This window comes from Odocoileus virginianus, chromosome 15 (genome assembly GCF_023699985.2).
Source record: "Odocoileus virginianus isolate 20LAN1187 ecotype Illinois chromosome 15, Ovbor_1.2, whole genome shotgun sequence".
In the NCBI taxonomy this organism is placed as follows: Eukaryota; Metazoa; Chordata; class Mammalia; order Artiodactyla; family Cervidae; genus Odocoileus; species Odocoileus virginianus.
Window position 1 is genome coordinate 31,534,467 of NC_069688.1, and position 27,944 is coordinate 31,562,410.

The window sequence follows — 27,944 nt, forward strand, 5'->3', positions numbered from 1 at the left end:
GAGAGCTTCTAAAGCACGCCTGCACCAATGTCTGTGTATGTGTGTGATTAGTCACTCAGTCATATATGACTTTGTGACCAATGTCTACTCCTGGTAACTTCTGGAAGTAAAACCCAAGTTTAAAGACTTTTTAAAATTCACCAAGTATTTCAAGAGTGAGTCCAGTGTTGAGAATCTTTCATTTATTAGATTATGCTGAATATAAGGTCACCATCCTCAAAAAACTTACACTGTACAGAAGTTACAGATAATGCATAAAAATATAACTCACTTGAAAAACAATTTTGAGGTAATGCATAAGCAAATTTAAAGTTGCATCATACATATTTAAAGTAAAAGAATTCATGAAAGACACAATTATTTTTGGAGTTGGGATGGTGTTATGCACAAAATTGCACCCCCCCCCAACTCATATTTTAAAATTCTAACCCTACTATCTGAGAATATGGCTGTAGGGGGAGATAGGGCATTTAATGAGGTAATTAAGTTAAAATGAGGTCATTATGGTGGACTCTAGTCCAATCTGAATAGTGTCTTTATAAAAAGAAGACATTCAGGCACACAGAGAAACAGAGATACAAACACAGAGGCGAGACCATGTAAGGACACAGCAAGAAAGCAGCCATCCGCGAGCCAAAAAGAGAGGCCTCGGGAGAAATCAACTCTGCAGACACCTTGATCTTGGACATCTGCCCTCCAGAACTATGGAGAAAATTAATTTCCATTGTTTAAGACACCCAGGCTGTGGAATTTTTTAGGGTAGCCTAGCAAACTAATACCCATGGGTTCATGGAAGTATAATTTCTCAAATGAAGGGAGTAAATAAAAAGCACCTGAAGGCAGTGTATGCTTTTGCCTAGAGTCAAAACTCTAGTCCAGTTCTCAAACTTGGATGTGTAACAAAACCATCTGTGGAATTCAGTAAAATGCATATACTCAAGGTTATCTTACTTCCTCCACACATTTGAGCCATTCTATGCTTGCTTCTAGTGATTCTGATGGAGAAGGCAATGGCACCCCACTCCAGTACTCTTGGCTGGAAAATTCCATGGAGGGAGGAGTCTGGTGGGCTGCGGTCCATGGGGTCACTAAGAGTCAGACACGACTGAACAACTTCACTTTCACTTTTCACTTTCATGCATTGGAGAAGGAAATGGCAACCCACTGCAGTGTTTTTGCCTGGAGAATCCCAGGGACAGGGGAGCCTGGTGGGCTGCCGTCTATGGGGTCACTTGGAGTCGGACACGACTGGAGTGACTTAGCAGCAGCAGCAGCAGTGATTCTGATAGGCAACACTGAAACGGTGCAACTCGGATGGGACTTGAACCTATGGTCTTTTAACTGAGATCACACACCTGGTTTCAGGACTCAGTTAAGCTCAGGTTTTGGTGTCTAACTGCAGAAAGAGTTCAGTGAGAGGCAAAGTGATAGGTAAGAAGTGGATTATTTAGAAAAGAAACGCACTCCATAGACAGAGTGTGGACTATCACAGAAGGCAAGAGCAGCCTTGAAATATGATGTGGTTAGTTTTTCTGGGCTGGAAAATCTCATAGATTAATGAGTGGAAGGATTATCCCAACTATTTGGGGGAAGGAGCAGAGATTTCCAGGAATTGGGCCACTGCCCACTTTTTGGTCTTTGATGGTTGGCCTCAGAACTGTCATGGTACTGGTGGGTGTGTCACATAGCCTGTTGATATGTTACAATGAGAGTATACTGACGCACAAAGTCTGGTGGAAATTGACTCATCTGCCATCTTGGACCTCATGGTTCTAGAGCCTATTTGGTTCTAATCATTTTATGTAATGTCTTCAGGCTGTGTAATTCTTTTAAAGTTTGTGCCATGTTCCCTTCTCTTCTGTTTTAATACCGTTTAGAATCATTAGACTAAGAAGGTGGGAACTGGGAGGACTTTCCAGTAGTCATGTATGGATGTGAGAGTTGGACCATAAAGAAGGCTGAATGCCCAAGAATTGATAGTTGGTGCTGAATTGAAATTGTGCCTCTGAAGAAGACCCTTGAGAGCCCCCTGGACAGTAAGGAGATCAAACTAGTCTATTGTAAAGAAAATCAACCCTGAATGTTCATTGAAAGAACTGATGCTGAAGCTGAAGCTCCAGTACTTTGGCCACCTAATGCCGAGAGCTGACTCATTGGAAAAGACCTTGATGCTGGCAAAGATTGAAGGCAAAGGAGAAGGGGATGACATAGGATGAGATGATCGGATGGCATCACTGACTCAATGGACATGAATTTGAGCAAACTCCAGGAGATGGTGAAGGACAGAGAAGTCTGACATGCTGCAGTCCATGGGGTCACAAAGAATTGGACCCGACTTATCAACTGAATAACAACAACATTGGCAGGTGAAAAGTGGTTGTTACTGGGGGATAAAGAGAGGCTAGAATAAGTATGACGCATATGGAGGAGGGTGGTGATGTTAAGGAAATATACATAATTAGGAAAGAAAGAGAGATGGTTAATTTTGTGTGTCCATGTGACTGGGCCATATTGTCTAGATGATTGGTCAAGAGTTATTCTAAATGAGTCTGTGAAGGTATTTTTGGATGATATGAACATTTAAATGGCTAGGCTTTGGGTTAAGTAGATAATATGAGTTTTTAACTGTGCAACCACACAACTCTGTATCTGATTGTGAGGATGAATATTTTCCTTTTGAGTAAGTAAATAGTGCCTGAGTTGAAAGTGGATCCCCCATTGTGATTAGGATGGAATAGGATAGTTAGACAGTTAGCTATAGAAGTCCCAGTAGGTGATTGCAGGTAGAGAGGGAAAACTAAGAAACTTTGGGAGACCGCTGGAAGTTAATGATTACTCAAGAAAACTCTCATGGCTTTGTGGAACGAAGCAGGCTTGCTTAACTATAAAGCCATAAATAAAAGTACGAGATATGCCCCAGGTCATTAGGTGAAAGAAAAATGTCACCACCCTTCTACTGATTTGAATAAATGCTATGATAGTCCTAGTTTGACCTCAAAGGGTCAGATACTCTCTTGTCAGATATGATAGAGTAACTAGTGATGTAAACTTGATGTCTACTCAAAGAAGACAGTCTTTTCCCCTCCCTCATTTTCCTTTGATTATAAAATTGTAGCTCACTTAATCCTTTGTTCAGAGGCCCCTCACCTGACCATTTGCATCTCTCAAAGCATCCTACATTAATAAATCTATTTCTCGCCTATCACTTTGCCTCTCGCTGAATTTCTTCTTCACTGAGACATGAAGAACCTGAGCCTCAGTAAGTCCAGACACCATGTGAATGATTCTAATTCAAAGACCATGGGTTCACATACCAAACTAGGTTTAGGCTCTGTTCGCTTTCCAATCTGAAGTACTCGGTTGCAACTGGGCAAAGATAGAGACACCTATAATAACATCAAATATCCCTTTCCGGGTATAGAAGGGCAAGCTGTTGCTGTGTACTCATTCCACATGTTTATCAAATGGGCTATGGTAATGGTTTTCATTAGACTTACCTGGAAAGGAACTTCCTTGATGGCCCAGTGGCTGAGAACCCACCTGCCAATGCAGGGGTCACAGGTTTGGACCCTGATCTGGGAAGTTCCCACATGCTGTGGGGCAACTCAGCCCATGAGCTGTAACTACTGAAGCCCACATGCCCAGAGGTTGTGCTCCACAGCAAGGGAAGCCAAAGCAATGAGAAGTCCATGCCTTGTAACTAGAGAAAACCCGAGCACAACAATGAAGACCAGTAACAGCCAATAAATAAAGTAAATAAAAAAATTCTTTTAAAGAATCAAATGGGGAACTCAAAGACTGTTACTTGAGTCTAATCCTCAGAGAGTCATGCTGGTCTTGATATAACTGGGTTTTAAAAGAAACTCTCCAATGAAAAGGAAATGTAAATTACATCCCCACCAACAGTGAGAATTGGTGCAGCCACTACGGAAAACAGTAGGGAGTTTCCTTAAACAATAAAAGTAGAGATATGATCCAGCCATCTCACTCCTGAGTATATATCTGGAAATATAAAAACTCTAATTTGAAAAGATACATGAACCTCAATGTCCATAGGAGCATTATTTAGAATAACAAAGACATGGAAGCAACCTAAATATGCATGGACAGATGAATGGTTAAAGAAGATGTGGTGCATATATACAATGAATATTATTCATCCATTAAAAAAAGAAAAACTATGACAAACATAGACAGCATATTCAAACACAGAGACATCACTTTGCTAACAAAGATTCATATTGTCAAAGTTATGGTTTATCCAGGAGTCATGTACAGATGTGAGAGTTGGACCATAAAGAAGGCTGAGTGCTGAGGAATTGATGCTTTTGAACTGTGGTACTGGAGAAGATTCTTGAAAATCACTTGGACAGCAAGGAGATCAAACCAGTCAATTCTAAAGGAAATTAACCCTGAATATTCATTGGAAGTACTGATGCTGAAGCTCCAAAACTTTGACCATCTGATAGGAAGAGCTGACTTGCTGGAAAAGACACTCATGTTGGGCAAGACTGACAGCAGGAGGAGAAGGCGATGACAAAGGATGAGACGGTTGGATGGCATCACCGACTTGACCTGAGTTTGAGCAAACTCTGGGAGATGGTGAAGGACAAAGAAGCCTGGTATGCTGCCTTCTATGGGGTTGCAAAGGATTGGACACAGCTTAGCAACTGAACAACAACAACAATAAAAAAGAATAAAGTAATGTCATCTGCAGCAACATGGAAAAAAGCAAGAAATGGTGCAGAAACTGTCCCTCCTACTGAGATGTTGATGTAATACTATGGAATCCTGGGAAAGAAAGCTGAGTTAGCTTGAGACCAGACTGAGGAGTCTTTTTAACTACAGGAGCAAATATTTTCTCTTCAATTTCTAACAAAGAGGACACCCTGAATTTCCTCAGCAGGTCACCAATAAGATGACATTTAGTGTTGGTAGTTGTAGAACGGCAGGGAAAGATTAGAGAAAGAAAACTAGGTGAGAGGGGTTGGCAGCAACTTATCTGTAAGATCATGAGAGTCTGGGTCTTCCTGATAACTGAGTGAAGAAAAACAATGGGGTATATGAAAGACATATTTTGAAATAAGAATCAAGAAGAATTGGTCATTGACTATAAGTAGGTGGTAAAAAAAAAAATGAGTCAAAATTATTCACAGATTTTAAGCCTGAGTGCTTTTGAAAACATGAAATCTAGGTAACTTCATGGAGATACTGGGATCTTTGGGCCGATGTTATGAACAGAATAACCAACTGTGGCCATTGTGTGGGAAGGATAAACACACACTTAGTGTACTTCATCCATCCCTTTTCTACACTTTACTAGAGCTAACACAACATTTTTTTTTTTTAAGACAAAATAACTCAAGACAAGAATGAAGTGATACTCCTATCCCTTAATCAATTTGAAGATTTTCAACTTATGGAGCGAGGTTTCCCTATTATAAATTAAGAGGTCACTGTATTAATTTGCTATGGCTATTGTAACAAAATACCACATAGTAAGCAGCTTAAACCACAGAGATTAATTTTCTTGAGGTTCTGGAAGCTAGAAGTCCAAGATTAAAGTGTCAGTGGGCTTGGTTTCTCCTAAGAACTCTAGCTGGCTTGAGATAGTGGTCTTCCGTGTGTCTTCACGCGCCTCTTCTCTGTGTATAAGTGGCCTTGGTGTGTCTCCATCTTCTTATAAGGACACAGGTCATATTTGATGAGGAACCATCATATGACCCATTTAGCTTTAATTACTTCTTTAAAGGCCCTATCTCCAAATATAGCCACATTCTGAGGTTATTGATGGTTAGAACATCAACACAAATTTTGACGTGTGTTGCACAATTCAATCTATGACAGTCATGGTGTTTTTAAACTATCATTCTTTTGCAGAATCTCAATATTCAAGAATCAGAAAATTAAGTTGAAGTATTTTGGAGAGGTACGTTCAAAGTTAAGGGAACTTCTGGCCTCTTGCATAAAGGAGATGAAATTTATCTGTCATTTCAGTCCTAAGAACTATATAAAATAAACATTCATTATACAACTAAACTATTCTTTTTTTTCTCCCTATGATTATTCTAAACATTCTGGGTCAATTTAGTTAGTCATGTAGTCATGTCTGACTCTTTGCTGACTTCATGGACTGCAGCACTCCAGGCCTCCCTAACCATCACCAACTCCCGAAGCTTGCTCAGACTCATGTCCATCAAGTCAGTGATGCCATCCAACTATCTTATACTCTGTCAACCGCTTCTCCTCCTGCCCTCAATCTTTCCCAGCATCAGGATGTTTTCTAAAGAGTCAGTTCTTCACATCAGGTGGCCAAAGTATTGTAGCTTCAGCCTCTTCATCAGTCCTTCCAATGAATATTCAGGGCTGATTTCCTTTAGGATTGACTGGTTTGATCTTGCAGTCCAAGGGACTCTCAAGAGTCTTCTCTAAATCACAGTTCAAAAGCACCAATTCTTTGGCGTTCAGCTTTCTTTATAGTCCAACTCTGGATAAAAGAGGTGGGAAAAAACCCAAACACTTCCCATCTCATCAAATCATTTCTATGTCCAGAGTTTTCTAGTTGCCTCTCTCCTTATAGTCTCAGCCACTGTGTGGGGACTGCCCTTTGAGACGTTCATTTTATTCACTTGTATATGTATTTATTCATTCATATGACAAATATTTGAGTGTCTATTCTGGGCCTTTCATGTGTCAGGTCCTAGGGTACAACAGAGAACAAGGCAATCAAGAGTCCTGAGATACAGCTCATACTACACGGGATGGAGCACAGACAAGCAGACAAACACCAGAGGTACTGTGTGGTAAGCACGAGGAGGCGCTGAGGTGAGCTACCGGGGCCGCTCAGCCCAGGAACACCTGACTCATCTATGAGATTCAGGAAGGGCTTCCCTGAGAAAATGACATGTCAGCAGTACCCGAAAGAATGAGTGGGAACAGCAAGAGCAAAAGAGAGTGGGGAGAGAGATTCCTGGCAGCGAGAACAATGACAAATTCTCTGGTGTGAGGAAGAGAGTGAGGCCCCTTAAGGCAGTTGGAAGACGCTCAGACAGAGGAGCAGGTCCGCCAAGGTGGGAGTGCGTTACAACGCCAAACCAGAAAGGAAGCAAGGGTTAGATCACAAGGTATGATTCTAAGCAAATTACGTTCTATCCTTAGGCAATTGGAAACTGTTAAAGAGACTTGAACTGAAGAGTCATTTGATCAGATTAGGATTTTAATGAATTCATGCAGGCTTCTGTGGGGAGAGGAATTGGAGACTAGATGAAAGGAGACATGTTAGAAAGTTGTGGAACAAAATAAGAAAATGCTTGGAACGAGGGTGATGACAGTGAGATAAAGAAAAGCATGATTTGTGAAAAGAATTGTGGAGACCAAGCTACAGTTAAGTACTACAGAGGACAGTGATTTTCCTTTTTCTGTGTTTTGTTCACTACTATATCTCAAATGCCATCCTCTAAACTTACTGAAGAAGATGGCAAGGGGTTGTTGGATTAGCCACATAGCACTGACTGGATTCTCTGAGTGGATATTATAACAATGGAATCACCTTTTGAAGGCCTACTGTGTACAAAACACTGCTCTTGATGCCTTGCACATACTGTAAATCTTATGTCATCCCTCACGAAAAAGGTGAAGTGAACCCAAGAATTGGAGATCAAGGTAGTGTTCTCAGGGCACACAGTACTTAATAGTAGAGTTAGGATTTGAATCGAAGCCCATGCTCCTTCCATTATGATATGCTGACATCACTGAAATCCCATCCTATGCTCGTCTCTCAGTAATAAGATGGAACATCATTTTTTCCAGTGGCCACTTTCTACTTGTTCAGGGCCTGAAAAAGTAATCAACTTTTTGATGCCTCCTTCACCGTTTGCTATCTTCAGGCACTCAGGCTAACCAAATCCCCAGGGCTGAAAAAGAAGAACCAGTCTTGGGCCACAATCTCAGACGAATTGGTCCAGGCTCACAGCCTGAACTCCCCCACAGAGTCTGAGGTGGCATGAGGGCAGGGCAAACACTTTTATATTTTTCTTTCTATGAATTTTCTTGGATGACAAATTCTGCTCTCAAAATATTTTAAAAAGCAATGAGGAAATTCAGCCCCATTTTTGACTGAGGGAAAATTGTGGCTTAAAGAGAGAGTCATGTGTTCCTTGGGAAACAATGACCACATGGTCTGAATTTTTAAAATAGAGAATTTAACTATGAGTCAGTTAGGTAGTCAAGATTTATTTGTGCTTATGCTCAGTATTGTCCAGCTCTTTGCAACACTTGGGACTGTATCCCGCCAGGCTCCTCTGTCCATGGGGATTCTCCAGGCAAGATTACTGAAATGGGTTGCCATTTCCTACTCCAGAGGATCTTCTTAATCCAGAGATTGAACTCATGTGTTTTATGTCTCCTGGATTGGCAGGCAGGTTCTTTACTGCTAGTACCATCTGGGAAGACCTTATTTGCCCCCTATTCTCTGTCAGATAGTCTTCTAGAGTCTAGCTGAACAGGATAAATCAGGCAAAGTCCCACCCCCTCAGAAAGCTGGGGAGTGAATCAATAAACATAAAAGTTGGACAATAATCCCAGATTTTGGAAAATTTGATTTTAATAATTTAGGGAAGTTTTTAAAATGCAAAGTCCTAATTCCAGACAAATGGTTCCAGTTTTTCTTTTTCAATTAATAATAAAATCCCTGAAAACAGAAATGTAGTTTTAAAGTGAAAATTTATTCAGTCATTTATAAAACTTTCATAGAAATGATGGAAAGTATTTAGTATCACAAACTAGTTCCCCATCTTTTAAGGATTTTAAGTCTTTAATATCTTTAGGAGACTTATCAAATTTTATTTTTATTTCTATAAGTATTCTTTATTACTTACTATCAACTCAATTAAAGCAACATCTTATACTGTATTTCAAATATAGCTATTCTATTAAATTCCAGCTTGGAATAAATTTTAAAATATATTCTTAATAGAAATTTTCAATGGAAAAGAAGACATGGAACAGAATCAAGAGTATTTGGGACAATAATTTCAACTCTAGAGACACTAGAGGAGAAAGTTAGCTTGAGTGACCAAAGATTTTAGATGTTTTAATTTTTTTAAAAAATAAATAAATTTGGACTGAGGGAAATTGCTAAAATTAATTCTTGAATACAATTTGTGAATATGTAGGAAATGAAGCGGTGATCTTGAGGAAATCAAGGTATTTTAAAAACAAATCATAGTTTTTAATAAGCCAGAAAAACCATGCTAAAAGACAGCGCCTTGATATTATTTAAGTCATTTCTCCAAATGTTTCATAATAACTCTGTCAATAAGATTTTTAAAATTGTGTACATAATGTTGCAGTTAGCAAGTTTCACTCCTGCTTGCACAATAACATGGATTAGTAGTTTTATGAAAGCTAGTAGGAACACTTTTTTTTTTATCTATTCTTGTTCTGAATGAAGATATGGAGGGTGTGTTATCAAATGTACTGATGCTCAAAGTTTAGGGTCAAAGTTACTGTGCTTGAAAGGAAAGGTTAGATTTAAAACATCTTTATTGACAGAAACAATTTTAAAAGGACAGACTTGCTGGGCTACTTTGATAGAAAACTCATTACTATTGCTACTTTTCCTTTGGGTTTGCCAGGACCAGCATCCAGAGCTAACTAAGCACTTATTTTTATACAGTATGCAGCACTGGGGGAAAATAATAAGACAATAGTCATTAATCAGAAAGGACTAGTTCTAAGGATAAATGATAAATAAGATTTTGTTACTGCCGCTGTTTTCTTCAAGTGAATGAAAGTGTAAAATTTGAGAGCAGGGTAAAAAAAAAGCCCACAGAAATAACATAATCTTCCTCTTCAGATACAAAAGCCTCCTATAACATCCTAGAAAAGCTATCTGCCCTTTCTTGTATTTATTCATGGCTATATCCCAGGTAAAACAGCACCTGGAACTTAGTCATTCAAAAAACGCTTGCTGATTGATTTAAAGATTTTATTTTAAGGAAGGGAAACTTACCCCTTCCTTAGGCACTGCATTTCATTTCTGAAAAATGCCAATCGCTGGAATGGTCTTCCTTACACTGAGTCAAACTCGCTTTTATGTAACCCCTGTCTGTTAGATGTAATTAGGCTTTCCTGATATGGACAAAATAAATCTAGTTTTCTTTCAAATATTTTAAGACAGCTAACATTTTCCCCAGGAGTATCTGTTATTTCTTTAGGAAGTTCAGTTCAGTTCAGTTGCTGTCGTGTCCGACTGTTTGCAATCCCTTGGACTACAGCACACCAGGCTTCCCTGTCCTTCAACATCTCCTGGAGTTTGCTCAAACTCATGTCCATTGAGTTGGTGATGACATCCAACCATCTTGTCCTCTGTCATCCCCTTCTCCTCCTGCCTTCAATCTTTCCCAGCAACAAGGTCTTTTCCAATGAGTCAGCTCTTCTCATCAGGTGGCCGAAGTATTGGAGCTTCAGCTTCAGCATCAGTTCTTCCAATGAATATTCAGGGTTGATTTCCTTTAGAAGGAGGTACCTAATTCCTGAACCTTCTTTAATGTGGTTTCGTATCCCTTGATCATTTTCATCACCTCCTCTGAATATGCCTCAAATTTTCAAAGGTTTTCTTAAAATGTGGTTCCCCAAGTTAAGCATCATACCACATTATTGTGAGGGTAGATTATCTGTCCAAAAGAAAACTATGAAAGTAGCAATTATTAGGTTGATCAAAAACTTCATTTGGCTTTTTCCTAACATCTTATGGGAAAACCCAAACAAACTTTTTGGCCAACCCAATGTTTCAGTTCAGTCTGAAATCTATTAAAATCTTTAAGCGTTTTCTCAAACTACAAGAAGGTCCTGGCTGACATCTGGGTTAAACATGTTAATTTTTTTTTCAAGAATAAGAGTATATTTTCCATTTTGTTTTCTACAGCAAGTCTTTTATTACTCAAAGGATAAAATAAAACATTTGTTATAAGAAAAATGGCTGGAGGATTTCCTGGTAGTCCAATAGATAGGACTTGGTACTTTCACTGAGGTGGTCCCAGGTTCAGTCCCTGGTTGGGAAGATCCTCAAACCATCAGTAAGTCAGTCAGTCAGTTCAGTCACTCAGTCGTGTCCAACTTTTTGCGACCCCATGAATCACAGCATGCCAGGCCTCCCTGTCCATCACCAACTCCCGGAGTTTACTCAAACTCATGTTCATCGAGTTGATGATGCCATCCAGCCATCTCATCCTCTGTCGTGACCTTCTCCTCCTGCCCCCAATCCCTCCCAGCATCAGGGTTTTTTCATTGAGTCAGCTCTTCGCATCTGGTGGCCAAAGTATTGGAGTTTCAGCTTCAGTATCAGTCCTTCCAATGAATACCCAGGGCTGATCTCTTTTAGGATGGACTGGTTGGATCTCCTTGCAGTCCAAGGGGAACTCAAGAGTCTTCTCCAACACCATAGTTCAAAAGCGTCAATTTTTCGGTGCTCGGCTTTCCTCACAGTCCAACTCTCACATCCATGACCACTGGAAAAACCATAGCCTTGACCAGACAGACCTTTGTTGGCAAAGTAATGTCTCTGCTTTTTGATATGCTATCTAGGTTGGTCATAACTTTCCTTCCAAGGAGTAAATGTCTTTTAATTTCATGGCTGCAATCACCATCTGCAGTGATTTTGGAGCCCAAAAATATAAAGTCTGACACTGTTTACACTGTCTCCCCATCTATTTGCCATGAAGTGATGGGACTAGATGCCATGATCTTAGTTTTCTGAATGTTGAGCTTTAAGCCAACTTTTTCACTCTCCTCTTTCACTTTCATCAAGAGGCTTTTTAGTTCCTCTTCACTTTCTGCCATAAGGGTGGTGTCATCTGCATATCTGAGGTTATTGATAATTCTCCCGGCAATCTTGATATAGGATGGCAAATAAAATAAATAAATGAAAAATTTCTTCCCATATGATTAGCTGATTCACTTTGCTGTGAAACTAACACAACATTTTAAATCAACTATATTCCAATAAAAACTTTAAAAAATAAAAGAAGCTTCAGATAATTGGGGGGGGAAAAAAAACCTTTTCCTCTATTCTTAAAAAAAAAAGGAAAAATGATTGATTCTAAATCATTTAAATTTTGTTTTAAAATCTTATACAGGCCTAATCAGATCAGCATTTTTTGCTCTCTGCTTTCAGTCCTGAAGCCTGAAGACAATATCCTAGTACCCTCGCAAAGGATCTGCATAGGCAGGAGGCCTGTGGAGGAGCCAGGTCAGTACGGGACACTCAGCGAGGGTTGTCTGAGAAGCCAGGTGGGTGAGAAGCCATTGGAGCACACAGCGCACTATTGCCCAAGTTCCCCTCCAGGCCAAGTGGACATGAATATTGCATGAACGGCACTATTGGCAAATAGAGAACTGGTTTCCTTGGCATGTCCCTGTCACTCTGCCCTGTGATCTGAAAGGAGGGAGCATGCCAGAATTCTCCCCCAGAAAGAAGAAAGAGAAGAAATAGCCATAGGGGCATATGAGGGCTCATCCCTCCCAGCCCTCCTCACACAGTGGGAATGGAGGCAATACGTGTGAGAGGGGAGTCTCCCCAGCAAACACCAGGAGGATACATAGTAAATAGATAAAAATTATGCCAACTCCAGCAACTAGGATTCAGAGTCACTTGCAGCTCTAGGAAGTTCAACAGTGAAAGCTGGGAAAACCAGGTCCCCATTTCCTGGCAGTAGAGACCCTGGGCCTTCTGCTCACACTGCCTTTCAGGCTGCATAGTTGCTCCCAACCGAGGCAACCATGGCCATGGCTGACTGAGATTCAGCCAGCTGCCCTTGGGGATCACATGACCAAGGTATCGCTAGCACTTCAGTGGACAGAGGTTGAGTGAGTGCTTCCAGGGGAAAGCAGAGGAATAGGACATTTGGTGGTAAGAGGAGTCTCCCTCATGTCCTCACAACTTTTATCTGGTTCCAAACTTGCACGCTCTACTCGGCAATATGCAGATGGTGGCTGAAACCAACCTTTCTCCTTAGAAAGCAGGTTGATAACTATATCTTGATCCTGGAGCATTTCCTCTGGGAGTCTCACCCCCACCCACTCCCAGTTCCTCTCAACCTTTAACAATTCTCTCCCTGGAAGGAATTCCAAGGTGAAATGTTTTCCATCCTATAATATTCCCAGTGATGCTTTATGCCCCTATAGAGTGGTGTCTTGGGAACTCTGCTGATCCATGCATGGGTCAACCAAGACAGACCTTGTGCTCAATTCTTTTCATTCATGGGTCTAGGACCCATTTCCTTTTCCTTGACCAGGATGATAAGAGGTCGAGTTCAAATGGGATCAACAGTCATGTGGTCAAAAGGAGTTCTTTCCTCACCTGCCTTGCTAGGTAGCTTCTCTTTCTTACCATCTAGTGGGCTTCCCAGGTAGTAGGTGGTGCTAGTGGTAAAGAATCTGCCTGCCATGTTGATGTTTGGCAGAAACCAACACAATACTGTAAAGCAATTATCCTTCAGCTAAAAATACATGAAAAAAAATGAATGTGCCTACCAGTGCAGGAGACTCAACAGATCTGTTCGATCCCTGGGTCAGGAAGCACCTGAAGTAGGACATGGCAACCCACTCCAGTATTCTTGTCTGCAGAACTCCACGGAGAGAGGAGCCTGGCATGCTATAGTCCATGATGTTGCAAAGGGTTGGACATGACTGAGCACACTTAGATCCATGTTGTTTGCTTTCCACAATTATAGTAAAGGCAGTGGGGGTTCCTTGACCTACCCTTTCCTGGGAGCTCAATCATGTCCAACTGTTTGCAACCTTGTGGACTGTAGCCTGCCAGGCTCCTGTGTCCATGAGATTTCCAGGCAAGAATACTGGAGTGGATTACCATTTCCTTCTCCGAGAGATCTTCCCAACCAGGGATCAAATCCTAGTCTCCTGCATTGCAGGCAGATTCTTTACCATTTGGGTCACCAGGGAAGCCTTTCCTGAGACCACTCAAAAATAATTCTTGCCTAGTAATATAGACTAAATTCATCATCTGATTCTTTGTTCCTGTAGGCTGAAGAAAGGCTGGGTATTACAACACTACTCCTACTTACCCTGGGGAGAGGTTCATACCACTGTGTACCCTAAAAGGTTATAATTTGTCTGTGGTGTGAGATGATAAACCGCTATAGACTGGTCCAGGAGGAAGCAATTTAAACTGAACTACTGAGCCACAGTTCACAAGTGGAAAGGATTCCTTGGTGGTACAAACAATTCTTGGTAGGAATGTGACCTTCAGACATTACCGTATGGAAAAATGATACGCTCTGTTTATATATTTGCTCTTTCCTTTCCTCCATCCTCATTCCCAGCCAAGTCACAACCTTTTTTTCCTTGAATTTGTTTTGAGAGAAAAAAAATCATAAAAATATTTTCCTGACAAAATCTTTTCTCATCACACCCTCAGCTGTATTTATCTACAGCTGTAGTAATGGTCTCCTTGTACAATGACACAAAGACACAATAAAGAATAACAACTGACTATAAAATGCTTTTTTTTTTTCTAAAAGAGAGCATTTGTATGACAGCTTGAACTGACAACATTATGCATATAGATCATCTTGAAGTGTTATTGCACATTGAAAAGAAGTTAAATCTATTGATAACTATAGATGTTATGAAGAAGACATTATTTCTTTGTGCTAAAAATCAGTTGGATGAACCAAGTGCAAAGCATGGTACTGTAGCTGCAGTTTTAAGTCTTATTTTTATTGTTTATACATTTGGATGCTGTTATACCAGATGATCTTCATCCCTGAAGTTTTCAGCTAAACTTGTTTTTCTAGAAGGGACTGCTAACTTTCAAAATTACTTTTTATTGGTAAAAAGAAAATACTGGTTTTCCTTGTGACTGAATTTTCATATTTGTAAATGCTGCATTTATAATTCATGCTTGAGCAGGTGTGAAGAAGAAGAAAATACCTTGCTGGCTAGGTAGGAAAATGCAGTGAAAATGAACTGTGAATATGTACATCTGGGAATAACAAATTTAATCATTTCTTCTGTTGAGCACTAATCAGTATAGTGCAACTCCTGGTTTTGTACTGCATTTAATGTGCAACGTATACGCTTTAATATGTTAATGTTTCTGCATTAATATTTTCAGCTTACTTAACCAATGTGCTGCTAAGATTTTTCTGTCCCATCCCCATTTTTTTTTTTGTTTACAATTTTAAACAAGTTTCTTCATTAAAAACTATGGTGATAAAAAAAGAATAGCAACTGAAAGAGGAAATAACTAATTTGGCATAATCATTCCACTGTCTTCTCCAGCTTCTATTTCTCTCATACTTTTCTTATGCTGACAGGACAGAATTTAGAGAGACCTCCCACCCCTCCAAACTTATGAGAATATGCTGGAATCAAGTCTCACACTAACAAACTACAAAAAAAAAAAAAAAAAAAAAGACACCATCTTTCAATCAGAAATCAAGGAATTCATGGCTTTATTTTATTTGCCTCAGAGAAGTTGCTTTAAATCCTAGATAATAGATGGACCATCCCCCCATCAGCTAAATAAAGCACACCTGTGGCTTGTGTTCAGCCAAAGGGCACAACTTTGCAAACCTAAACCATCAGCTACACCTCCACAATGCTGCACATTTCTTCCATCCCACCTCCCATTTCTATATCAGGGAAGGAAGCGGGAAGGGGTAGCTGGGGAGTTTGGGAAGGTCATGTACACAGTGCTGCGTTTAAAATGGATAACCAACAAGGACCTACTGTATAGTGTACATGGAACTCTGTTCAGCTTTGTGTGGCAGCCTGGATGGGAGGGAAGTTTGGGAGAGAATGGATACATGCATATGTATGGCTGAGTCCTTTTGCTGTTAGCCTAAAATTATCACAACATTGTTAATAGGCTATGTTCCAATATAAAATAAAAAGTTTAAAAAAAAAAACTCTACAGCACACCCAGGTCAGGTTTTGTTTTGGTCATTACTGCTTCCAAATCTCCTCAACATTTTTCAGAAACACAGACTTTGAGAGACTAGATGACCTCCCCCAGGGCACACAAGCTAATAGACGCAGAGCTAGGACAAGAGCATGGTGCCTTTAAAGTCCATTCTCTTGAACTTCCGTGCTGATTCCCTGTGTAAAGTGGAAAGCTGTGGCAATTCTGGTTAATGAACTGACCCTCATTTGCAATGACTTCAGGGTGTTACTGTGACCCAGAAGAGCCAAGCTGCTGCAGCGGGTCCTGGCCACCCTTCTGAGCACACGAGTCCTCTCATCTCATGTCATGAGTGGGTTGTTCTGAGATCCTTTCGTTACCGTTTTCCAGCCACTGGAAACAATGAAGTTTGACGGAAATCTGGCATAATTTTTTTTTTAAATTTTTAGTCTCAGTCTATCTCAGTGGCTGTGAGAGCTTAAGCAATTCATATTTTCAGTTCCAAATCTCTAAAACAGAGTAATCATCTCCCCCACTTCGGGAAGGAATCAAACAATGACAGCGTATATGAAAGTACTTCACAAATGGAAAAATATTCTGTGTGACATAAAAGTCCAAACTTAAACTCCAAAAGTTGGGTCAGTGTGTTAGTTACCATACGCACACTGGCAAAAATAAAATAAAATTGCATTATTGAATTTTTTTTCTTCTGCTAGTATTGTAGCTAAGATTATAAAACATATTGATGTTTAAAATGATGATTTAACAAAAGAGATTTTTCACTGAAATCAAGATGATGATCAGATAGGTTTTAGCCATTGTGGTTTGTTGTGTGGTTCTGGCTTCAGTCGTGTCCGACTCTCTGCAACCCCATAGACGGCAGCTCACCAGGCTCCCCCGTCTCTGGGGTTCTCCAGGCAAGAACACTGGAGTGGGTTGCCAGTTCCTTCTCCAATGCATGAAAGTGAAAAGTGAAAGTGAAGTTGCTCAGTCGTGTCCGACTCTTAGCGACTCCATGGACTGCAGCCTACCAGGCTCCTCTGTCCATGTAAAACATTAGGTGGCATTAATTACATCTTAGAATTATCCATACTAGATACACTGTGTTGAGAAGAGGTTGACAAACATTCCAAAATTCCCATGTCAAACAAATAGGAAAAAAAGAAGGGGGTGTTTGATAAGGAATGATAGATGCACTGGGCAATTGTGCCTTGACCCACAAATTTGCACATAACCCAAAAGGAGCTGAATCACCTGGGAACTGCTTGACATTACAGAGAAGTCAAGAGCATGAACTTCCTGCCAAGTCAAGCAGGTGGGGTCATTGCAGTTACTGTCTCCTGATCGCACACAAGTTCAGACCTGATGCTGCCCTTCCTAGGGCTCCCCAGGGGCAACTGCAAACCTGGTTATCTCACCTGATCCAAACCCAAGATCTATCTGAGAGATAGATAGGTCTTATCTGAGAAGACCTTACAATACAGCCATTGTTTCCTTCATCAAGGGCATTTGAAGAGTCCTAGATAAAAACATTCAGCCCTTAAAGCCAGGAGTGCCACACTGTTTTCTAAATGAATACTCCTCCCACAATAAATCGGTAGTCATCTGCTTGTTGGCTCAAACTTGTTCTAAATTTGATCAGCCACAAGTGGATTCAATTTAAATTTATTTTTAAATAATATCTTAATTTCACTCTTCTAGAGTGTGTAGAGGGAGAATAAAAGAAGCAAATGCCAACAAAAAAGAATATAGTTTATTAAAGTCAAGCAAATCACATTCCAGAATAAGAAAACAACTCAATTATAAAATAGACAAAAAAGCATAGACATTTCATCAAGAATGAACAAGCACATAAAAAGATGTTCAGCTATTAGGGAAATGCAAATTTTACACAAATGAGATCCCACTACTCATCTGTTATTATAACTAAAATACAAAAGATTGATCACAAAATTCCCTGGTTGTCCAATGGTTAGCTCTCAGCACTTTCACCGCCTGGGCCAAGGTTTGATCCCTGGTCGGGGAACTAAGATCCCACATGCCTCAAGTTGTGGTCAAGAAGATTGACCATTCTGAGTATAAAGACATGAAGCAACTGAATCACTTAAGCATAAGCATGCTGTTTACATAAGTAGCATGTAAAATGATACAGCTACTCCAGAAAACAGTTTGACCATTTCTTAAAAAATAAATAAATAAATGTATATGCATCTTCCACGTAATCCAGCCATTCAGTTCCCAGATATTTTCAAGAGAAATGAAAGAGCATGTTTATACCAAAGCTTGTATATGAATATCTAGTATTTGTAAATTGGAAACAACCCTAACGGCCATCAGTTCAGTGAATGAACAAACTAGTATATTCATACAATGAACTACAACTCAGCAATAAAAAGAAAAGGAATAAATTACTTATGTACCCTACAACACGGATGAGTTATGGTGTAATTAGGCTTAGTGAAATAAGGCAGACAAAGGAGTTTATATACCATGATTACTGGCTTCCCAGGTGAAGAATCTGCCTGGATTTGGGAAGACCCCCTGGAGTAGGAAATGGCAACCTGCTCCAGTATTCTTGCCTGGAAAATTCCATGGACAGAGGAGTCTGGCAGGTTACAATCCATGGGGTCACAAAGAGTCGGACATGACTGAGTGACTGAGTACATATACCATAATTACATTGATATAACATTCTAGGAAATAAAAATGAATATGTCATGACAGAAAATAATCAAAGGTTGCCTGGGTGGAAGGGGAAGAGGAAGGGGAAGGAGGAAGGATAACAAAAAGACCTGAGGAAATTTTGGGGAGTAATGTATATGTTCATTCTCTTGACTGTAGTGATAGTTCCATGAGGGTACAGGTAAACCAACTATAAAATTATATATTTTAAATATTTGCACTTCACGGGTGGCTCAGTGGTAAAGATTCTGATTGCCAATGCAAGAGACATAGGAGACTTAGGATCAATCCCGTGGTTAAGAATATCCTCTGGAGGAGGAAATGGCAACCGATTCCAGTATTCTTGCCTGGAAAATCCTATGGACAGAGGAACCTGGTGGGCTACCGTCCATGGGGTTGAAAAGAGTCAGACACAACTGAGTGAATGAGCACACACACAACAAGCACTTTTTAAAATATCAATTAAACCTCAATAAAGCTGTTAAAAGCAGTAAGCACTGAATTTTTCTTTATTAATTTTATATAGCAAGCATACATATGTATGTATTAATTTTATGTAACATACTTACACATAGAAAAATAATACTGAGGGCCTCCTAGTGAAAAATAACAAAACTTCTCAGACAAACATCTCTTCAATCCAACTTCCTGGTGTAAACTATTTTTAACATCTTTGTTTTGCTGTTATGATTTTTTTATTATGACTTTTAAGAATGTCTTGATGTATTCCTTATGTGGAACACCTACACCTGTGTATGTAAAGAATCTGCTTGGAATGCAGGAGACTTAGGTTCTATCCTTGGGTTGGGAAGATACCCCGGAGGAGGGCATGGCAATCCACTCCAGTATTCTCGCCTGGAGAATCCCCATGGACAGAGGAGCCTGGTGGGCCACAGTGCATAAGGTTGCAAAAAGTCGAATACAATTGAGTGACTAAACACAGCACATACTTAATTTACAATGTTATATTACTTTCAAGCATGCAATTGATTTAATATTTTTACATTAAACTATTTTAATATTTTATATTAAAATAGTTTAATATTTTTATATTTAATATTTTGAAATATTTTCACACTTTAATTCCTCTAACCTCAATCCCTCCTATATCCTCAATTGATGGCACAAAAAGGCCAGCTTTCTGGCCATAGAGAGGAGTCGGTTTGCAACTTCTGACTGCATCCTGTTGCTGGCCAAAACATTGGCTTTCTCTGCCCACCAAAGCAGAATAAAAAAAATACGAAAACAGAATTTGGAGGAAATAAAAAGATGGCTTTAATTCTCAGCTGACAGAGAGGGGGAACACGGTAGGCTCATGCCTTAAGAACTTTGTCTGCCCCGCTTCCCATGAAAAATCTAGGGTTTTATATAAGATGAGGGGGTCTGTGATGAGGAACAAAGGTGTAAGAATCTTGTCTTCTTCCTCTTGCTTTGTTTCAAAAATAGTCATGGGCTGATGCCAGCTAGCCTCTGGCAGTCTGGTGGCCCAGTAGTTGGGTCCATTTCTTTTGTGAATTTCACTGAGGCTTTCTTTTTGATATGTAAGAAGAGAAAAACTACTGAGGGAGAGAGTGCTAAAAAGGTGAGCACCAGATACAGGATGTAATTAGCATAGAGTCAAAGGATAATAGGTGAGAAATGTACCTCATTCAAAATTAGAGACAGAAAAGCAAGTTTAGTTACAGACTACAGATTAGGAACAGTTTAAGTAAAAACCTGGAGAAGGAAATGGCAACCCACTCCAGTATTCTTGCCTGAAAAATTCTATGGATGGAGGAGCCTGGTAGGCTACAGTCCATGGGGTCGCAAAGAGTTGGACACGACTAAGCGACTTCACTTTCTTTCTTTCTATAATTCCTTTTGGAGAAGGAAATGCAACCCACTCCAGTGTTCTTGCCTGTAGAATCCCATGGACAGAGGGGCCTGGTGGGCTACAGTTTATGGGGTTGCAAAGAGTAGGACACGACAAAGCAACTAACACACACCCATACATACACACACAAAGTAAAAACTAGGAATGCTTAAGTGTGTTCACAGTTTTCTTTATCTTCTTTGTTCGCAGGAAAGGGAAAGAAAAACTTTCTTCTTTATTCCTTTTCACTGCAACAATCCTTACTAGAGTTGTCATCACAACTGTTTTGGGCTTCCCCGGTGGCACTAGTAGTAAAGAACACACCTGCTAATACAGGAGATGTAAGAGACACAGGTTTATCCCTGGTTACAGTCCATAGGTTCGCAAAAGTAAGACAGGACTGAAGTGACTTAGCATGCACAACTGCATTTAAGAAAATTTCAGAAGATGGTGAAGGACAGGGAAGCCCGGCATGCTGCAGTCCATGTGGTCACAAAGAGTCAGACTTAGTGACTGAACTACAACACAATTGATCGGTCCCAGCAACTGCTGTCATAAAGTCACAGAAATATTCTCCTCTGGATTGGTAAACACCAAGGGTTGTCAACCGTAGAACTATTGACACTTGGACTGGATGATACTTTGTTTAGTGGGGAGCTGTCCTATGTATGTCCTATGTTCTATGTCCGAGAAAGAAGGAAACCTATCATTTGTGACAACATGTGTTGTGGAATCCGGAGTTGCAAAACACACCTCGGAGGACACTCAAGACAGTGGAGTACAGTTTATTACGCCAGCGCATCCAAAGGGAATCAGTTCCCAACAAAGACCCTGATTTTTCTGACAGGCCCAGTTTTATACCCCCGACTATGTGACTGGTTACATGTTAGCAACCACTCTGTGGTATATGATTGAGTTTTACAACAAGTTGGTGCTAGGAGAACAAACAATTGAGGTTAAAGGTGGGGGGACAATGATTATACACCAAGGGGGGCTGTCTCCATGGTTAATCTAACAGGGGCAGCCTGACCTCAATCTCTGTTTGTCGTCTGTAGGGAGGGACGTCTCCAGGAGACCTGGGTTTCACTAGCAAAGGTTTCCTCACTTGTGGGCAGGGTTCAGGCCCAGGTCACATCCTGTCTTTAAGATGGATGACAGGCTTCAAGATGGAGTCTCTCCTGCTTTCCTCACACTGGCCCCAACACATGGACTTGTGCCCAGGGGGCATTATGTCAACTGAGACAAATCAGACAGAGGAGAAAACAAATATTGTCTGACTTAACTTATATGTGGGATCTACAAAAGCCAGACTCCTAGAGGCAGAGAGCAGAATGGTGGTTACCAGGAGCTGGGGGGTGGGGGAATTGGGGAGATGTTCATCAAAGTGTACAAACTTCCAGTTATAAGATGAATAAGTTCTGGAGATCTAATGCACTATAATGATGTCAGCTAAAAAATACAGTCACAACCTGAGATCAGAGAACTGTTTTATTTGGTGGGAATGTTCAGGACTCTGAGCCGGGGAGACAGCATCTCAGTAGCATTGAGAAAACTGCTCCAAGGTGGCAGGAGGGGAAGTCAGGCTATAAACAAGTAAGTTTGCAACAAAGTGAGCAGGCAATCTGAACATCAAAGATCAGGTTTCAAGTTAAGAAATTTGGTATTCTAAGTATGGAAAGATGTAAGCCTCTGGGCTCACTGAATTCATTCCTTTCATATGCACCTCAGCTCTCTGGGGTTGATCCTGTTTCCTTGCTCACACCCTTGCTTCTTGCATTCCCCCAGCTTCTCAGCAATCACCTTGGGGGCTTGGAGGGTGGCAGCATCTGCTGAATTGCAGTTTTGGGAGCCCTCATTCACATTTAGAGGCCAGAAATCACTGATGGCTATGACATTTCTTATTTATTAATATGGCAGGAGATATTTTCATCTCACATGTTTAGAGTCAATAATGCTGTATTATTATATACCTCAGAGTTGCTAAGAGAGTAGATCTTAAACGCTCTCACCACAGAAAAGAAATAATTATGTGACGTGACAGAGGCATTAGCTAACACCACAATGGTAGTCATACTGCAATATACATGTGTATCAAACCAACATGCTATTTAAAAGAAAGAAAAATTTAAGAAATCCAACAAAATACAAACCAACATGTGTACATCATTGACACAATGTTATATGTCAATTATATCTTAATATTTTTGATGGAAAGAAAAGAAAAAATAAGAAAATATTCCGTATCCTGAAAAAACAATTTGTTTAAAAGAAGCAAACCTTAAAAAAAAAAGAAAGAAAGAAAAAGAAATAAAAGAAGCAAACCTGAGCCTAGCTTTCCTGAACCAAATTCCCAAATACCCAAGTTAGGTGCTAATTTTCAGAATTAATACATTTGTAAATTTTCATGTTCTAATTACAAATATGCTTAATTTTTGAAGAAAAATTTTAAGAACCTGAATTTAGTGCTACTCTATTCATTCAATTTGTTAATGCTTGAAATTGAAACAGATGCAATTATATATCCTTAGATAATCTCTGCTGCTGCTGCTGTTAAGTCACTTCAGTCGTGTCCGACTCTGTGCGACTCCATAGACGGCAGCCCATCAGGCTTCCCGGTCCCTGGGATTCTCCAGGCAAGAATACCGGAGTGGGTTGCCATTTCCTTCTCCAATGCATGAAAGTTAAAAGTGAAAGTGAAGTCACTTAGTCGTGCCTGACTCTTAGCGACCTCATGGACTGCAGCCTACCAGGTTCCTCCGTCCTTGGGATTTTCCAGGCAACAGTACTGGAGTGGGGTGCCAAGATAATCTCTAGTTTACGCTTTTAAAAAATTCCTGAGCATTAAGTAATAGCCATGAATTTTGAGTTTAAAACCCAAAATCTTTGTCCTGAATATATTATCGACAAATTGAGCCCATTAAATAAACCTGTTCCTTTGATTCAAAAAGGCAGTGGTCTACTTAAGAACTGTTTTATTATTTCCTATACAGAGTAGACATACATGTACTAGTAGCTAAAATAAAAGCTTATCAAAACAAAGATAAGAAAGACCAGAATCTAGTCTTCCTTGGCTGATTTTTAGGATATTTTCCATGGAAGAAGCACATACTTTCTCAGTGAGAATCAAGTTCCTGGTCCCAATCTGGTCCCTTGGAGGGTTCCATTGTCCCTAACAAGCAGCCCCTTTCAACTGCACCGGGGACACAAGTCCACCTGATGACACTTACCCTGCCCACGTGGCTACTTGCAAAACACTTTTCTGCCTATGCTTCTGAGTTTGGCTTGAAAGAGAAGCTATGGTGAGGCAGGTGGCTTTAAGTGAATATATAACAAAATACAGGCTTCTGCAGTGGTGCTAGTGGTAAAGAACCTGCCTGCTAATGCAGGAGATGTAAAAGATGCAAGTTTGATCCCTGGGTCAGGAAAATTCTCTGGAGGAGGGCATGGCAACCTACTCCAGTATTCTTGCCTGGAGAATCCCTTGGACAGAGGAGCCTGGAAGGCTACCATCCATAGGGTCGCACAGAATGGGGCACAACTGAAGCGACTTAGTATAGCACTTAACAAAATACTTTATAGAGATATCAAACTCTAACTCATTCTTTCTATTGTGCAAGACTCAAAACAGAGAACTTTTTCTCTCTTCCTTAACTTCTTATCCAAGCAGTTTCATCTTGAAATCTTCTGTTTTGGGGAAGAAATATGAGACCTCTTTTTTTTTTTAATGAATTATACTCAACTTATATTTTACTGGTTGCAGGTGTATAGCATAGTGAAACACAACAAAGGAATTTGTCAACAAAAAGAAAGGTAACCTACTGAATGGGAGAATACATTTGCGAGAAGATTTTGTCATAACAGCCTGACCTGGAAGATGTCCTAAAGCAAACCTCTAAGAGGAGATTGATGGGTGAAGACAGGTTGAGAAGGGGTTGATTTTTTATAATAGCGGAAGCCCAGGATCTCCTGTTGAGTAGAAATGCTGAAATCTAATAGGGGCACCCATAAGGTGATGGCTGGGTAGCAGGCTCGGAGCAGAACCTGCTCCGAAGGGCACTTCCACCTCATCTCAGCCTTGAGGGACCCAGCTACCCATCACAGGACTTGGACAAAGAGGAGTCCAACTGCGGTCCAAAATGCCTGTCCCCTACCATCCGTAACTGCAGCAACAGTCCTTTCTTGACCCTCATGAAAGGGAAGGAATTCTCCCAAACCTGAATGAGATTGGGGAGATAAAGCTCACAACCAGACTTGATTTGATTCTGAACAAATAAGAAAATGGACAGTTCTTAGACCCAAGGGTTATGTGGCAAGTTCATTGTCTCTACATGCACCCTGCCTCACCTGCTTCAGCTGCTTGCAGGGGAGTATCCTTAAACAAATAAATCTCAGCAAAAGTTGCTGCTTAAAATGGGTGTCTGTATGGGCTTTCAGATTAAACAGTGTTATACTTTCATTATTTGTTTTTTTAATGTATTTATTTATTTTAATGGAAGGATAATTGATTTACAGAATGTTGTTGCTTTCTGCCAAATATCAATATGAATCAGCCATTCATTATTTGTTTATAGGATAAGTAGAATGGGACTCATGCGATTTAAACTTTGAAATTCCCATTTTACATTAGATAGAAACTGGATCCAAAGAGAGCTGAGAGCTGTTTAGCTATAAGAACCACAGGGGAGGGCTGGTTTGGAACATACATCCTGAAAGAAGACATCGTCTGGTATAAGTCTTAAGGGGAGAATCGGCTCTGACCTCATCAGTGATACAGGGCTGATGAGCAAGCCCCCTGACATGGAGATGCAAATACAAACAGCAGGTAAGAAGCCTGATGTAAGGTTGAGCCTGTAGACAGTAGGAGGAAGGAAGGTTTCAAGTGTAGTCTTTAAGAGACATTTTTCCCTTTAGAATTGGCTTCTGCTATATACTGGATTCCTGAATGCTAATTTGAGACATCATAGGATTATATGCATAGATTTTTCCAAATGCCTGAGATAATTCAATTCTACAAACACTTTTTAGGTGTCTACTGTGTACAATGCTCTGTGCTAGCCACCTGAGAGACGTATAGATGTGAAAAGGATAGTCCCATTCTTTCTTCAGGAGCTCACGATTTAATGGGAGAGATGGACACAAACAGAAATCAGTCTAATGCAAGAAAGAATATGTCATATTTTAAAGAAATTCTACTCGCTTACATCTGCTGAGAGCTTTCTTTGAACCCAGCACTAATCTAGTATGACATTTTAAGGTATATTCTATTATTATCCCTACTTTACAGGTGAGGGAACCGAAGTTCAGAGAGGTTAACAAACTTGCCCAAGATCACATGATTGGGAAGAGTAGATCCAGAATTTGAAATCCAGAGACATTGACCCCAGAACTCAAGCTCTTAAACTCCAGGGTGAAATACAAGTACCAAATGACACTAGGAGGAGAAAGAGGTGAAGTTATTCATAAAGGAGAGAAGAGACCAGGAACCAATAAAGACTTCCAGAGGCTCTAACTTACTAGGAGGACAGGGAAAATAGACAAACTATGTATGAACTCACTTTTTTAATTGGAGTATCATTGCTGCACAATGTTGTATTAGTCACTGCTCTACAACAAAGTGAATCAGCTATATGTACACACATATCCCCTCCCTCTTGAAGTTCTCTCCTTCCCCCATCCCACCTCTCTAGGTCATCACAGAATACCGAGTTGAACTCCCTGTGATTATACAGCAGCTTCCCACTAGCTATCTGCTTTATACATGGTAGCGTATATATGTCAGTCCCAATCTCCCAGTTCATCCCATGCCTCCTCCCCACACCACATCCACATGTCCTTTCTCTACATCTGCATCTCTATTCCTGGCCTGCAAATAGGTTCATCAGTACCATTTTTCTAGATTCCATATATCTGTGTTACTATACAATGTTTGTCTTTCTGTCTGACTTATTTCACCCTTGATGGACTCTAGGAGCATACACATCACTACAAATGACCCAATTTTGCAAACAAATTGCTTTTACTCATTTTTACTCTAAATATATCAAAAGGCCAACTTTTCAAAGAACAGAAAAAGCCGTTCTTTAATTATTATGGGAACCATAATTTTTTCCATGTATTTGTCTACTAAGAAAATGCACAGCATGAGACTTGCAAGTTAAGTTTTACTGGGGGCCAGATGAGGACTGCAGCCCTGGAGATAGCACCTCAGATAGCTCTGAGAGATTTCTCCACCGAGGCAGTGGGAGAAGGTCAATGTATAAGAGTTTGGTGAAGAGGGAGTTCAGTGCTATTAAGCACTTCCTTTGGAAAAGGTTTTCTGCTAGTCATGAGGAGCTGATATCATCATCAATGGATTTAGTGATTTTCTAGATATGAAGAGATACAAGAATTGGGATCATGAAATCTGTTCCTGAAAATATCTGTCTAAAGATCTGTTCTACCAAAATGGGCACTTTGCAGTTTTTCTCATTATAAAATGTATATTTCTTCTTCTTCATCATGATTGAATGTACACCATACTGTCATGTATACAATGATAGAGAAACTTGGCTAGAATGTAAGCAAACAAGAAAATACAGTGAAGAAATGAAGACCTCTAGTAACAGAGTCTTGGAATTCAACATCCCATTGTCTGCTTTAGGTAGACCAGCTCTCATTCTGGAGTTTCAGAAGCTGGGCATGTCCAGGCTTACCAGAGAAATCTGTGTCAGTGTGGGCCCTGCAATTTTCTTCCTCCAGGACCTGCGTGTTTATGATTAAACTCACTCCACATTTGTCTTTCATGGGGGCTGAGTCTTCAGTTACAATAATAATTCCAAGGCCAAGGTACAGAGTTATTAGCTATTGATTGTGCTATCTTAAACAGTTGAGTAATTTCCCTTGGGCCTAGCAGGTGAGTGGTTGCTTTCCTGATTGAGGTCAGTGAAGGAACCGCCTGATAAGCAGGCATCTGAGATAAGGATGGTTGCTCACTGGAGTACATCACTTCTGGGGCAGAGCCTCCTGAGGACCTAGAGACTTTCTGGCATCAGAGAACCTCAGCAGTCAAGAGTCCAGCACCCAGAGAAACCATTCACGCTACTAAGGGGTCCTTGGGACTGGGCTCTGTATGGCTGTGTACTTTGGGGTTCACACAACTGAGAATTAAGCCATGATTGCCAATTTGGGAGTAAGCAGTGAGCTGTGATTTGGGGTGACTCAAGGTCACTATGCAAGTGATGGCACCCCAAAGCAGAGGACACTGAGCTGGTGGACTGGCTCAGAGTCATCAACAATAGTGTGACAGCTGAGGGCCATTCTTCTCCACTTCTGAGAAGGGGGTCTAGATCCCCAAGAAGACTCAATTCAACTGAACACTGTCTAAAGAGCAAAAGATAATTATCAGCATACATACTCACACACACTCAGAAGTCAGGAAAGATGGCCTCTGCCAGCATGATTCACAGTCTTGAGATGGGAAGACCATCCCAGGTTATGGGAGTGGGT

The 27,944-nt window shown here is 40.4% G+C and overlaps 1 long non-coding RNA gene across 1 annotated transcript in view; it reads left to right on the forward strand.

Annotated features, from left to right (window-relative positions):
* The window catches only part of LOC139038396 (uncharacterized), a 32,928-nt gene extending 20,611 nt beyond the window's left edge, over positions 1–12,317 (forward strand). The window contains exon 3 of the long non-coding RNA XR_011491360.1: positions 12,176–12,317. This is a non-coding gene — a long non-coding RNA (uncharacterized lncRNA). The remainder of the gene's footprint in view (positions 1–12,175) is intronic.
* Positions 12,318–27,944: the final 15,627 nt, after the last annotated feature.